The following is an 11,944-nucleotide window of genomic DNA, read 5'->3' on the forward strand; positions in this document are numbered from 1 at the left end:
GATTTCTTATTGTTTAGTTTTAAGTGTTCTTTGTATATTTTGGGTGACAGTCCTTTATCATATATGAATTTTTCAAACATTTTCTCCCAGTCTGTACTTTGTCTTTTCATTCTCTTAACCATGTTTTCACAGATCAGAAGTTTTTATTCTTACTGAAGTCCAGCTTATCAATTTTTTTTTCTTTCATGGACTATGCTTTTGGTGTTGAATCTAAAAAGTCATCACCAAACCTAAGGTCACCTAGATTTCCTCCTATGTTATATTCTAGGAATTTTATAGTTGTGTCTTACATTTAGGTCTATGATCCATTTTGAGTAAATTTTTGTGAAAGATGAAAAGTTAATGTCTAGTTTTATTTTTATTTTTTATTTTTTTTACATGTGAATATCCAGTTCCTACAGCACCATTTGTCAAAAGGACTATATTTTCTCCATTGTATGGTCTTTGGTCCTTTGTCAAAGATCAGTTGGCTATATTTATATGGATCTATTTCTGTCTCTATTCTGTTCCATTGTATTATTCGTCTATTCTTTCACTAAGCACTTCAATGAATCACACTGTTTCTTGATTACTCTAGTTTTATAGTAAGTTTTGAAGTCAGGTAGTGTCTACCACCCTCCAACTTTGCTCTTTGATTAGTGTTTTTCTGCTTTTTTTTTTCCTTTTATTTATTTTTTTGTGGAGGGTGGTTAGAGGTTAATTTTGACTTTAATTTTCAGGGCACATGCAAAATTCTTTAGAGGTGTTCCATATCTATAGGATGAAGTCCAGATGCCTGAGTATTTAAAGACATGTATAGTCTAGGTCCTGCTTAGTTTTTTTTAAAACATCATCTACTACTCTAGGCATACCTATCCACTCTTTGTTCCTCAAACTCCCCTCAAACTCTCATACCTCTCTTCCTTGAGCACATTGTCCTGTATGATTGGAATTCCCTTCTGTTTGTTTCCACCTGGATAAATTATCTAGTCCTATTGAGTATGTCTCTGAGACATCTCTATAAATGTGTTTCTTGATCTTTCCCAGTCTAGCTTAGTACTGCCCTCCATTTATTCTTCCATCACAGGCACTCTATTCCAGGTACTGTACTTGCCCTTGGGATACAATGATCTAGTCTAGGATGAACCTTATATCTTGATGAAAGACCAGCTAGAAGTATTTAAATAACATAAACCCAGGTTATGATAATCACTATAGAGAAAAAAGTAAAGGGCCAAGATAGAAACTAAAAGATAAAGGAGGTCCTACTTTAGGAAAGAAGGTAAAGAAAGACTTTTCTGAGTAGGATCCATTTGTACTGAGATATGATGGGTGATGAAAACTTGCCTCACTAAAAAAGCATCTCTTTTATGAAAGGGCCTGTGCAAAGGACCCCAAGGGAGAATTGAGTTCAATGTACAGAAGAACAAGCTCAATGCATTGAAGAACAAGCAGGGAGCAAGGGGATGGGGCATGAGATGAGGCTGGACATGTAGTCAATGTTCAAACCAGGCAGTGCTTTAGAGCCCCCAGGATAGACGATCAATTTTATTTTAGGCACAATGGACCCATGGAAGGATTTTATGTAAGGCAGTGAAATTATCTGATTTACACTTAAGCGCTCATCAACTGCTGTACAGAGAATTATATGGAAGCAGTAATTAGGGTTGTCATGTAATTTATCACCCATTGGGGCACTTTTAAGTGTGAAAGGGGGATTATTAATGAGTATGCCGAGTCAATAGATACACACTGTGACATATGGTGGCTCAAGCAATAACAGACAGAAGGCAAAGTTAATAGTGGTTTCTGGATTCTGAAGAAGGTTGATAGCCTAAGAAATAGTAAATGAAGGTTTTAAAAGATCAGATGGTTTCATGATACGTTTTGGAGGTAGAATCAAGTGTACTATTGCTGACATGCAGCTAGAGGATGGAGAATAATCAAGTACCTCTAGTTTCTGATTTGAGCATTTGAACTGCATTCACAGAATTTCCTGAGTAGGGAAAGGAGTTTTGGGGGAAATTTGTTTGGCATAGAGGCAGGGAAAAGGTCTATGTCTATGTCTAGTCCATAATAGAGCTCTAAACTCGAATGTTGCTGAGATATATGGTAGAGATGATGGGTAGGGTATTTGTATCTGTCTATTTAGGAACTTAGAGATGAAGAATGGATAAGAGATATATGTCTGGGCATCATCAGCAAGTAAGTGAGTTTAAGTAAATATTAGTATGAGTGGTCACATGGAAAGTGTGAAGAAAATGAATACAAAAGAGATAGGTTCAGGCCCAGAGAAACAGAAGTATAGACAGTAGAGGAGGAATTCTCAGTGAGGTTGAGAAGAAATAGCCTTTGAGATGGAGGACAATTCAGAAGACTGTGGACACATGGAATCTGAGAGAGGAGAGTGTTTCATGAAGGATTTAACTCTGTAAAGTGCTGATGAGTGAAGGGGAGGATATGAGGATTGGGAGGTACCTACTGAATTACTACATTACGAGTCATTGTGATCTTAAGAACAGAAATTTCTTTAAGTGGAGGTAGAAAAAACCTGGTTGGAAAATAAGAGTGAATTGCAGGCTTGAAGGAAAACATAGTTTATTTAAATATCTATCTATCATCTATCTCTCCATATAACTATCTATTGATCAATAAATATAATATCAACAAATTTGCCATAAAGGGAAAAGATGGAATGAGAGGGAAGCAATAGCAGGATGGGGATGTGAGGCTTAAGGGAAGATTTTTTTAAAAAAATTTTTTCATATAACCTTTTTTTTTAAACATCTTTATTGGAATATAATTGCTTCACAATGGTGTTTTAGTTTCTGCTTTATAACAAAGTGAACCAGTTATACATATACATATATCCCCATATCTCATCCCTCTTGCATCTCCCTCCCTCCCACCTCCTTATCCCACCTCTTTAGGTGGTCACAAAACACCGAGATGATCTCCCTGTGCTACGTGGGTACTTCCCACTAGCTAGCTATCTTACATTTGGTACTGCATATATGTCCATGCCACTCTCTCACATAGTCCCAGCTTACACTTCCACCTCCCCGTGTCCTCAAGTCCATTCTCTAGTAGGTCTGCATCTTTATTTCCGTCTTCCACGTAGGTTCTTCATGACCTTTTTTTTTTTTTAGATTCCATATATATGTGTTAGCATATGGTATTTGTTTCTCTCTTTCTGACTTACTTCACTCTGTATGACAGACTCAAGGTCCATCCACCTCACTACAAATAACTCAATTTCATTTCTTTTTATGGTTGAGTAATATTCCACTGTATATATGTGCCATATCTTCTTTATCCATTCATCTGTAGATGGACACTTAGGTTGCTTCCATGTCCTGGCTATTGTAAATGGAGCTGCAAAGAACATTGTAGTACATGACTCTTTTTGAATTATGGTTTTCTCAGGGTATATGCCCAGGAGTGGGATTGCTGGGTCATATGATAATTCTATTTTTAGTTTTTTAAGGAACCCCCATAATGTTCTCCATAGTGGCTGTATCAATTTACATTCCCACCAACAGTGAAAGAGGGTTCCATTTCTCCACACCCTCTCCAGCATTTATTATTTGTCGATTTTTTTATGATGGCCGTTCTGACTGGTGTGAGAAGATATCTCATTGTAGTTTTGATTTGCATTTCTCTAATGAGTAATGATGTTGAGCATTCTTTCATGTCTTTGTTGGCCGTCTGTATATCTTCTTTGGAGAAATGTCTATTTAGGTCTTCTGCCTATTTTTGGATTGGGTTTTTTGTTTTTGATATTGAGTACATGAGCTGCTTGTAAATTTTGGAGGTTAATCATTTGTCAGTTGCTTCATTTGCAAATATTTACTCCCATTCTGAGAAAGGGAGAATGGGAGTTCTTCTCTAAATATTTGATAGAATTCGCCTGGGAAACCATCTGGTCCTGGGCTTTTGTTTGTTGGAAGATTTTTAATCACAGTTTCAATTTCAGTGCTTGTGATTGGTCTGTTCATATTTTCTATTTCTCCCTGGTTCAGTTTCAGAATGTTGTGCATTTCTAAGAATTTGTCCATTTCTTCCAGGTTGCCTATTTTATTGGCATATATTTCCTTGTAGTAATCTCTCATGATCCTTTGTGTTTCTGCAGTGCCAGTTGTTACTTCTTTTTCAATTCTAATTCTATTGATTTGAGTCTTCTCTCTTTTTTTCTTGATGAGTCTGGCTAATGGGTTATCAATTTTGTTTAGCTTCTCAAAGAAATAGCTTTTAGTTTTATTGATCTTTGCTATTGTCTCCTTCATTTCCTTTTTAATTTATTTCTGATCTGGTCTTTATTATTTCTTTCCTTCTGCTAACTTTGGGGTTTTTTTGTTCTTCTTTCTCTAATCGCTTTAGGTGTAAGGTTAGGTTGTTTATTTGAGATGTTACTTCTTTCTTAAGGTAGGATTGTATTGCTATAAACTTCCCTCTTATAACTGCTTTTGCTGCATCCCATGGGTTTTGGGTCATCATGCTTCATTGTCATTTGTTTCTAGGTATTTTTTGATTTCCTCTTTGATTTCTTCAGTGATTTCTTGGTTATTAAGTAGTATATTGCTTAGTCTCTGCGTGTTTGTATTTTTCACAGATTTTTTTCTTGTAACTGATATCTAGTTTCACAGAGTTGTGGTCAGAAAAGATACTTGATACAATTTCAATTTTCTTAAATTTATCAAGGCTTGATTTGTGATCCAAGACATGATCTATCCTGGAGAATGTTCCATGAGCACTTGAGAAGAAAGTTTATTCTGTTGTTTTTGGATGGATTGTCCTATAAATATCAATTAAGTCCATCTTGTTTAATGTATCATTTAAAGCTTGTGTGTCCTTATTTATTTTCATTTTGAATGATCTGTCCTTTGGTGAAAGTGGGGTGTTAAAGTCCCCTACTATGATTGTGTTACTGTTGATTTCCCCTTTTATGGCTGTTAGTATTTGCCTTATGTATTGTGGTGCTCCTACATTTGGTGCATAAATATTTACAATTGTTATATCTTCTTCTTGGATTGATCCCTTGATCATTGTGTAGTGTCCTTCTTTGTCTCTTGTAATAATATTTGTTTTAAAGTCTATCTTGTCTGATATGAGAATTGGTACTCCAACTTTCTTTTGGTTTCCATTTGCATGGAATATCTTTTTCCATCCCCTCACTTTCAGTCTGTATGTGTCCCTAGGTCTGAAGTGGGTCTCTGGTAGACAGCATATATATGGGTATTGTTTTTGTATCCATTCAACCAGTCTATGTCTTTTGGTGGGAGCATTTAATCCATTTACATTTAAGGTAATTATTGATATGTATGTTGCTATTCCCATTTTCTTAATTGTTTTGTTTTGTTATTGTAGGTCTTTTCCTTCTCTTGTGTTTCCTGCCTAGAGAATTTCCTTTAGCATTTGTTGTAAAGCTGGTTTGGTGGCGCTGAATTCTCTTAGCCTTTGTTTCTCTGTAAAGGTTTTAATTTCTCTGTCAAATCTGAATGAGACCCTTGCTGGGTAGAGTAACTTGGTTGTAGCTTTTTCCCTTTCATCACTTTAAATATGTCCTGCCACTCCCTTCTGTCTTGCAGAGTTTCTGCTGAAAGATCTGCTGTTAACCTTATGGAGATACCCTTGTATGGCATTTGTTGTTTTTCCTTTGCTGCTTTTAATACTTTTGTTTGTATTTAATTTTTGATAGTTTGATTAATATGTGTCTTGGCATGTTTCTCCTTGGATTTATCTGGTGTGGGACTGTCTGTGCTTCCTGGACTTAATTAACTATTTTCTTTCCCATATTAGGGAAATTCAACTATAATCTTTTCAAATATTGTCTCAGTCCCTTTCTTTTTCTCTTCTTCTTCTGGGCCCCCTATAATTCGAATGCTGGTGCACTTAATGTTGTCCCAGATGTCTCTGAGACTGTCCTCCATTATTTTCATTCTTTTTTCTTTATTCTGCTCTGCAGTGGTTATTTCCACTATTTTATCTTCAGGTCTCTTATCTGTTCTTCTGTGTCAATTATTCTGCTATTGATCACTTTTAGAAAATTTTTAATTTCATTTATTGTGTTGTTCATCACTGTTTGTTTGCTCTTTAGTTCTTCTAGGTCCTTGTTAAACGTTTCTTGTATTTTCTCTATTCTATTTCCATGATTTTGGATCATCTTTACTATCATTTTTCTGAATTCTTTTTCAGGTAGACTGCCTATTTTCTCTTCATTTGTTAGATCTGGTGGGGTTTTACCTTGCTCCTTCATCTGCTGTGTGTTTCTCTGTCTTCTCATTTTGCTTAACTTACTGTGTTTGGGGTCGCCTTTTCACAGGCTGCTGGTTCATAGTTCCCGTTGTTTTTGTTGTCTGCTCCCAGTGGCTAAGGTTGGTTCAGTCAGTTGTGTAGGCTTACTGTTGGAGGGGACTGGTGTCTGTGTTCTGGTGGATGAGGCTGGATCTTGTCTCTCTGGTGGGCAGGTCCACATCTGGTGGTGTGTTTTGGGGTATCTGTGATCTTATTATGGTTTTAGGCAGCCTCTCTTCTAGTGGGTGGGGTTGTGTTCCTGTCTTTCTAGTTGTTTGGCATAGGGTGTCCAGCACTGTAGCTTGCTGGTTGTTGAGTGGAGCTGGGTCTTGGCATTGAGATGGAGATCTCTGGGAGATTTTTGCCATTTGCTATTATGTGGAGCTGGGAGGTCTCTGTTGGAACAATGTCCTAAACTTGGCTCTCCCACCTATGAGGCACAGCCCTGATGCCTGGCTGTAGCACCAAGAGCCTGTCATCCACACAGCTCAGTAGTAAAGGGGGAAAGAAAGAAAGAAAAAGATAAAATAAAATAAAATAACGTTGTTAAAGTGAAAAATAAAAAGAAGTATTACCAAAAAAATTAAGTAATAAAATAAAAAAGAAAGAAGAGAGCAACCAAACCAAACAACAATTCCCCCAATGATAACAAGCACTAAGAACTATACTAAAAATATAATAATAATAATAAACATAAAAACGGACAGACAGAACTCTAGTACAAATGGTAAAAGCAAAGCTATACAGACATAATCACACACAGAAACATACACATACACACTCACAAAAAGAGAAAAAGGGAGAAAACTATATATATCATTGCTCCCAATGCTCACCCCCTCAATTTGGGATGAGTCATTTCCTAATCAGGTATTCCACAGATGCAGGGTACATCAAGTTGGTTGTGGAGATTTAATCCGCTGCTCCCGAGGCTGCTGAGAGAGATTTCCCTTTCTCTTCTATTTTCACACATCTCCTGGGGTTCAGCTTTGGATTTGGCCCCACCTCTGTGTGTAGGCTGCCTGAGGGTGTCTGTCCTTTGCTCAGACAGGATGGGGTTAAAGTAGCAGCTGATTCAGTGGTTCTGGTTCACTCAGGCCGGGGGGAGGGAGGGGTACAGAGTGCAGGGTGAGCCTGAGGCAGCAGAGGCCAGCATGACATGGCACCAACCTGAGGCGCGCCGTGTGTTTCCCTGGGGAAGTTGTCCGTGAATCACAGGACCCTGGCAGTGGTGGGCTGCACAGGCTCCTGGGAGGGGAAGTGTGGATAGTGACCTGTGCCTACACATAGGCTTCTTGGTGGCTGCAGCAGCAGCCTTAGCGTCTCATGCCCGTCTCTGGGGTCCGCGCTGATAGCCATGGCTCGTGCCCATCTCTGGAGCTCCTTTAAGCAGCGCTCTTAATTCCATCTTCTTGCACACCAGGAAAGAAAGAGGCACGAAAAAGTCTCTTGCCTCTTCAGCAGCTTCAGACTTTTTCCTGGACTCCCTCCCAGCTAGCTGTGGTGCACTAGCCCCCTTCAGGCTGTGTTCATGCAGCCAACCCCAATCCTCTCCCTGGGATCCGACCGAAGCCAGAGCCTCAGCTCCCAGCCCCCGCCGGTTCCCGCGGGCGAGCAGACAATCCTGTCGGGCTCGTGAGTGCTGATCCTCTGTGTGGGAATCTCTCTGCTTTGCCCTCTGCACCCCTATTGCTGCACTCTCCTCCATGGCTCCGAAGCTTCTCTCCTCTACCACCTGCAGTTTCCACCCGCGAAGGGGCTTCCTAGTGTGTGGAGACCTTTCCTCCTTCACAGCTCCCTCCCACTGGAGCAGGGCCCGTCCCTATTCTTTTGTCTGTGTTTTTTCTTTTGCCCTACCCAGGTACGTGGGGAGTTTCTTGCCTTTTGGGAGGTCTGAGGTCTTCTGCCAATGTTCAGTAGGTGTTCTGTAGGAGTTTTTCCACATGTAGATGTATTTTTGTTGTATTTGTGGGGAGGAAGGTGATCACCACGTCTTACTCTTCTGCCATCTTGAAGCTCTACCAGATTTTGTTTGTAAAGATGCAAGTTAAAAGAATATGTGTGCATTCTGATGGGTACCCTTCTTTCAAATATCCATAGCAATCTCTACTTGGTTGGCTTCCCTACTTTCATTTAAAGGCGATTTATCACAAGGCTTCAAGGGTCTACCAGAAAGCCTAGTACAAAACAGTCTCTTTATAAATGCCATTGAATGAGGACTACTGCCTGAGAGCACCAGCACTTGTTATTTGTTGTCTTTCTGATACTAGCTATTCTGACAGGTGTGAGGTGATATCTCATTGTGGTTTTAACTTGCATTTCCCTGATGATTAGTGATGTTGAGCATCTTTTCATATGTCTATTGACCATCTGTGTGTATTCTTTGGAAAAATGTCCATTCAGATCCTGTGCCCACTTTTTACTCAGATTGTTGGCTTTTCTGATATTGAGTTTCTATATTTTGGACTTTAACCCCTTATTGGATATATTGTTTGTAAATATCTTCTCCCATTCAATATGTGGCCCTTTTTCTTGTTGATAGTTTCCTTCACTGTGTGAGAGCTTTTTAGTTTAACGTAATCCCATTTGTTTATTTTTGCTTTTGTTTCCTTTGCCTGAGGAGACATATCGAAAAATATATTGCTAAGACCAATGTTAAAGAGCATACTGCCTATGTTTTTTTCTGCCTATGTTTTTATCATCTTACATTTAAGTCTTCAATACATTTTAATTCATTTTTGTTCATAGCATGAAAGAGTAGTCCAGTTTGATTCTTTTGTATGTACCTGTCCAGTTTTCCCAACACTCCTTATTGAAGAAACTGTCCTTTCCCCATTGTATATTCGTCCCTCCTCTGTCATAGGTTAATTGCCTATGTAAGTGTGGGTTCATTTTGGGCTTTGTATTCTGTTCCATTGATCTATGTGTCTGTTGTTTTTTGGGGGGGGCCAGTATCATCCTGTTTTGATTACTGTAGCTTTGTAGTATAGTTTGAAATCAGGGAATGTGATACATTCAGGCTTGTTCTTCTTTCTCAAGATTGTTTTGGCTATTTGGGGTCTTTTGTATTTCCATACAAAGTTTATAGTTATTATTCTAGTTCTGTGGGAAATGCCGTTGGTATTCTGATAGAGATTGCATTGAATCTGTAGATTGCCTTGGGTAGTATCATCATTTTAACAATATTAATTCTTCCAATCATTGATTGCTGTATATCTTTCCATATGTTTGTGTCATCTTCAATTTCTTTCATCAGTATCTTATAGTTTTCTTAGTACAGGGCTTTTACCTCCTTAGGTAGATTTATTCCTAGGTATTTACTTTTTTAGATACACTGGTGAATGGGATTGTTTCCTTAATTTCTCTTTCTGAGAGTTCATTGTTAGTAAATAAAAATGCAACAGATTTCTGTATATTAATTTTGTATTCTACAAGTTTACAGAATTTCTTAATGACTTCTAGTCGTTTTTTGGTGAGGTCTTTAGGATTTTCTATGAATAGTATCATGTCATCTGCAAACAGTAACAGTTTTACTTCTTCCTTTCTGATTTGGATTTCTTTTATTTCTTTTTCTTGTCTGACTGCTGTCCTAGGACATCCAATATTATGTTGAATTAAAGTGGTGAGAGTGAGTATCCTTGTCTTCTTCTTGATCTTAGAGGAAATGCTTTCAGCTTTTCAACATTGAGTGTTATGTTAGCTGTGAGCTTGTCATATATGACATTTATTATATTGAGGTATGTTCCCTCTACACCCACTTTTTTGAGAGTTTCTATCATAAATGGATGTTGAATTTTGTCAAATGCTTTTTCTGCATGTATTGAGTTGATCATATGATTTTTATTCTTCAATTATTAATTTGGTGTATCACACTGAATGATTTGTGGTTGTTGAGCAGCGCTTGTATCTTTGGGATAAATACCACTTGACCATGGTGTATGATCCTTTTAATATAATATTCAATATGGTTTGCTAATATTTTGTTGAGGATTTTTGCATATATGTTCATCAGTGATATTGGCCTGTTGTTTTCTTTTTAAAAAAACATCTTTGTCACTAGTGGATGAGGCTGGGTTCTGGGGCCAGTGCAGGGCACTGGTAGGTGGAGCCAAGTCTTGGGTTCCCTGGTGGACAGGACAAGGTCCTGGGGTGGCTGTGGGCTCAGAGAGTCTTAAGGCAGCTGGCTTGCTGGTAGGTGGAGCTGTGTCCCTGCCCAGATAGTTGCTTTCCTGAGGCATCACAGTATTTGTGCTGACAGGCTGAAGGTAAGCCAGGTCCCAACACTAATAAGCTAGAGGAAGGACTACAAAATGGCACTTGCTAGCACCAATGTCCTTGTAGTAGAATGAGCTCCTCAAAGTGGCTGCCACTAGTATCTGTGTCTCCAGTGTAAGCTGCAGGTGCCTCCTGCCTCTCCCGGAGTCTCTCCAAGACCACAGGTAGGTCTGACCACGTTCCTTTCAAATTATTGCTTCTGCCTTGGGTCCCAGATCATGTGAGATTTTGTGTGCACCCGTTAGGACTGGAGTTTCTATTTCCCCCAGCCACCTGAGTCTCCTAAAAGTAAGCCCTACTGGCCTTTGAAGGGAAACATTCTGGGGTTTCATCTTCCTGGTGCAGAACACCCAGGCTAGGGAGCCTGATGTGGTGCTCGCATCCCTCACTCCTTTGGAGAGAACATCTGCAATTGAAATTATCCTCCCATTTGTGGGTCACCCACCTGGGGGTATGAGTCTTGACTGTACTGTGTCTCCACCCCTCCTACCCATCTTATTGTGGTTCCTTCTTTACATCTTTGCTTGTAGAAGATCTTTTCTGCTAGATCCTGGTATTTCTCATCAAGAGTTGCTCTGTAGATTGCTGTAATTTTGGTGTGTCCATGAGAGGAAGTGAGCTCAGGGTCTTCCTACTCTGTTACCATGGCCACTACTCTCTTCTTGTACACTTTAAATCATATCTAGATTATTTACAATATCAAACACAATACAAGTGTTGTATAAATAGTTGTCAGCATGTGGCAAATTCAAGTTTTGCATTTTGGAAATTTCTGCTATTTAAAAAAAATGTATTCCATCCATTGTTGATTGAATCCTCAGATGTGAAACCTACAGATACAAAGGGCCTACTGCATATTTAATTTTTATTCACTTATAGCTTAAGCATTCTAAGATTATGTTATAAAAGGTACTTCAGGTTTTCTGAACAAATAAAACATGTGTTGACTTGGTCAATGAGGAAAACTGAGTACTTCTGTTCAAACACAGCTTTAGTCCCAAAAGGAGTCAAGATTAGAAATCAGGGCAGTTCCTGACAGCCAGGAGCAAAGAGTGCTTTTGTTCTAAAATAAGAAGAGTCTGAGTTGTGTCTTGATCAAGCATGAAGATGAGCTTATCTCGACTTTCTTCTCTAGTAAGTAGAAGGTCAATTAAGGAATCTCCTGATTGAGTGAGCATGAGTTCTCCCTTCAACGTTTTCTGACCAAATAACAGTGGATTTTGCCCCATCTAAGAGGAATGATGAGCAACAACCTTAGTTGGGGGTCTCAGTGTATGTCCCAGGCTGGCAAAATAACCCAAGACCATGGTCTTTCTCCCTAGGCTCATTGATGCCACAGATACAATCTCAGCTCTTAAATTTTTTTTCTGCCCTTCCTAACTTGTGACAACTTTCC

This window comes from Phocoena phocoena, chromosome 7, assembly GCF_963924675.1.
Source record: "Phocoena phocoena chromosome 7, mPhoPho1.1, whole genome shotgun sequence".
NCBI lineage: Eukaryota > Metazoa > Chordata > Mammalia > Artiodactyla > Phocoenidae > Phocoena > Phocoena phocoena.